Source organism: Pundamilia nyererei, unplaced genomic scaffold, assembly GCF_000239375.1.
Source record: "Pundamilia nyererei isolate P.nyererei 1_Seehausen unplaced genomic scaffold, PunNye1.0 scaffold00187, whole genome shotgun sequence".
NCBI lineage: Eukaryota > Metazoa > Chordata > Actinopteri > Cichliformes > Cichlidae > Pundamilia > Pundamilia nyererei.
The window spans coordinates 554,836-558,384 of NW_005187588.1; the positions used below are offsets into that span (position 1 = coordinate 554,836).

The 3,549-nt window shown below is 39.4% G+C and overlaps 1 protein-coding gene across 22 annotated transcripts in view; it reads left to right on the forward strand.

Moving 5' to 3' along the window:
- The window catches only part of ptprdb (protein tyrosine phosphatase receptor type Db), a 151,207-nt gene that overhangs the window by 85,885 nt on the left and 61,773 nt on the right, over positions 1-3,549 (forward strand). The window lies entirely within an intron of this gene.

Genomic DNA, 3,549 nt, shown 5'->3' on the forward strand with positions numbered 1-3,549 from the left:
TGTGTGTATCCATGTGTGATCCCTGTGGCTCATCACATCATCCAATCCTCATCCGATATATTTGTCAAGGAAATTTACATGCACATTAGCATACTGGGTATAGTCACATCCTGGACGAAACTATAGCTGCAATTACTGCAAATCGTTACTTTTAATGTTACTGAACAAAAAAAGAATTTATTCATTTATTTATGTATTTTTTGTTTGTTTGTTTATGAAAGGATGGATTTTCCCACAGCCTAAGTTGATGTCATCAAAATGCTCAATATGTGTAACCACTGGCTAAATTAAAACTGAAAGACAATTAGTTTATTAATAGTCCATTTTGGAATTTTAAAATTTTGATATATTTTTTTTATTTGTGCTCTAATGATTACAAGATAGTTGGTGATTCATTTTCTTAAGCATAAGCTAGTTTACCAATAGTTTAAGCTTAGCTTGTTTAACTGAATTAATTTACAAGATCAAATCTGTACAAAAATCTGTATTGAGACACATTTTTGATCTCATGAAGAACATGTGTCCTACGTGTCCTACCAACATTATTAATAAGTGTAAAGAATTAAAATCTTTACCAGGTGTTTCTTGTCTCCAGTAATTGTCCACAAAATTTTTGGTATTTTAAATTTGCGTTTTCATCTGCATTTATGAAACTGTGGAAACAAAAAAGCTACATTTCAGTGTTGTGAATTTTTTCATTATCAACAAAACGGAATATTTGTGATATGGAGGAAGGTCAGTTCTATCTATTTGTGCCAATGAAAAAAAATTAAAGCAGCTTTCTCTGATAATAAATAGAACAGAATAGAATAGAACACTTTTTTAAATAACTGGAGACTGTATAGATTGACAGACCGCCGGGAGCTGCTGAGAGGGACAAACGTGGCTCTGGAGATTTTGGAAACCAAAAACGTCGTGTTGAGTTGATGTGCTTGGAAACATATCCAGACTTTTTGAGAGAGAGACATGGCCAGGTCTGACTATTCAGGTTGACAATTAGCAATGAGGCTCTTATAGCAGAGATGATGAAATGCTCCGGTCTGAGTTGAGACTAAGCATAAAAGACATTAAGGCATAAGAGGAATGTGGGAGTACTAAAAGACTTGATACTCAGAAAGGGAGTAATGTAAGAGGAAAAGGCTGCTAGTCAAGCTTTATGAGTCTTTTAAACATCCAGGAGTTATACTTTTTCAGTCAAAATGGTATCTAGTGGAAATTTCATTCCGTATATTTGTTTTGAAATGCTTGTTGCATAAGTATATAATACATGAAGCATGCCTAGCTGTTTGTGGTTATAGAATAGAGCACATTTTTCATCATCACCTTCTAAAGCAGGCATACATATGCACAAAGCTGCTGTAATGACACACAAGTGCAGGCTTCAGTCAGCCATTTCCATCCTGCAATGTTTTAAAAGTACACAGTCACCCAGAGCACAGTTATAGCACACACACACACACATATTCGCAAACCACTCTTGTTTTCCTTTCAGCCTCCTGCCCTCTTGTCCCACGTGTAAGTTCCAGGGTCGGCCAGTTAAGGCCCAGTCATCCATCAAAACAATGATGCTCCCACAGTTCCTCTATGAGAGTTCGGGGAGCAGCACAGATGCGACAAGGGGGGAAAGGATTCATACTCTGCCTTCTCTGTCTATGTTTTTCTTTTCTCCTGCCCTCATCTCATTCGTTGTGACTTTCTCCATTGCTCTTTTGGCGCTCGCTCTCTGCCTCCTCTCAGCACATCCATGTAATCTGGTGAGAAAGAAGGGACAGAGGGCTTGAAAGGGGGCGGTGGGATGTTTCTTCCCCTTTTTATCTCATTGTGTATGACATTCAGAGCTTCTTTTAATATCAACAGTAGGGACTCTGAGATTTGAATACTGAGGATTCAAACAGGGGTGCTGGGACACACTGACATCTTTGGTCTTCAAAATGTGGCGACATGTTTTGAAATGTTAAATTCATTCTAAAAATTGCTTTCAGTTGTGCTTATCTCTCCTTAAACTTAATGCAGAAGGAATGAAACACATTTGAAGGATAATAGGGTTTTCTAGAAAAAGAGGCCACATTTGATATATTTTTTAATGTGTATGTGGCATAAAATGTTACTAAATTCTAGAAATCCCGACGACATTGCTCGACACCCAAGTTACTCGTATAGTTACACTAGAGTATTATGACGCAATCAAATGGAACAGTATCCCATGTGCATAGCTGGAAACCTTGCATGACTTCACCATATGTGCATTCTGCACACAAGCGCTGGTACAACTGTGCAAGCAGTGCACTGAGCTTGCATATGTGATTTCACGTTTTTATTTTTTTAATTCACCCTCTTTTACTCTCCACCTCTCCCCCCACACACTTTTCTTTCTCTGTGTTTCTGTGCGCGTGCATGTATATGACATCTATCTGGTGGATTAAGAGTAATGCCCTGATCCTGTCACAATCTAGGCCACTGCCACACGTACGCATCAAGATACGAGAAACTCCATCTCTCTGCGTATCATTCAGGGTGAGCGGGAACAAAACAACAACAGGGTTTCTTTCTGCTGGCCCGCATTTGCCCCCAAAAACCACCGGGTTGCCATGCTTCCCCATGTGGCTTGGATGTATCAGTGAAAACTCCAGCCCGCAGTATGTGAAACACAACACAAAGAAACAGCTCATGTTTCAGAGGCTTACAGTAGGGATGGCATTATCGAGTCGCAGCCATGTGCTTTCGTAAGGGGACTGTACATTTTGAAACCAAGCAAGAGTTTTTTAACATTTTGCCTGAGGAAGATTTCAGTAATGTGAAACTTTCCCTCAGCTTCGTCACTTCATTAATGTGTTGTAAAAACTGGGCAGCTCCGATTTATCTATTTTGAAAGGTTTTTGTATAAAGGGAAAAAACACAGGAGATTCAATAAACTCCTTAGTCTTTTTGTTCTTGTTGTTTTTTACTAGAAAAAATAATCTTTTCATTCATATTAGACAAGCGCACAACACTAGAAACAAAGAACTTGCTCATGTGGTGACCGATTGACCTGTCACCCTCTGAACACATTGCCATTGCCAGTATTTACTTGGCCTTTTGGACAAGCTTAAAGTGAGAGATCGTTGGCTCAGAATGCTACAGTGACAGTGGAGCTAGCTTTTCTTACTTTCACACACACACACACATGCACACATAAAGAAAATAAGTAAATGTAGCTTTTCCTATTTGACATTTCATCCACATAAATTTTATTTTAGGTCACTTTGAAAGGAGATTTTGAAAAACCAGAGTGAAGATTTTGTTTTCCAACATCAAATGTTTGTGCCTTTCTCTCCTTTTTTATTGGCAGACTGCGTGTTCAGTATTTTTTCAGGCTCCCGAATCGCTGACATTTCGACACAGTTGAGGTTATTTTGCCACCTGTTGCTTTGGCATGCACTTGATGACAACTGACATCCATCCATCCATCCATCCATTCGCTTCCGCTTATCCTTTTCAGGGTCGCGGGGGGCGCTGGAGCCTATCCCAGCTGTCATAGGGCGAGAGGCGGGGTACACCCTGGACAGGTCG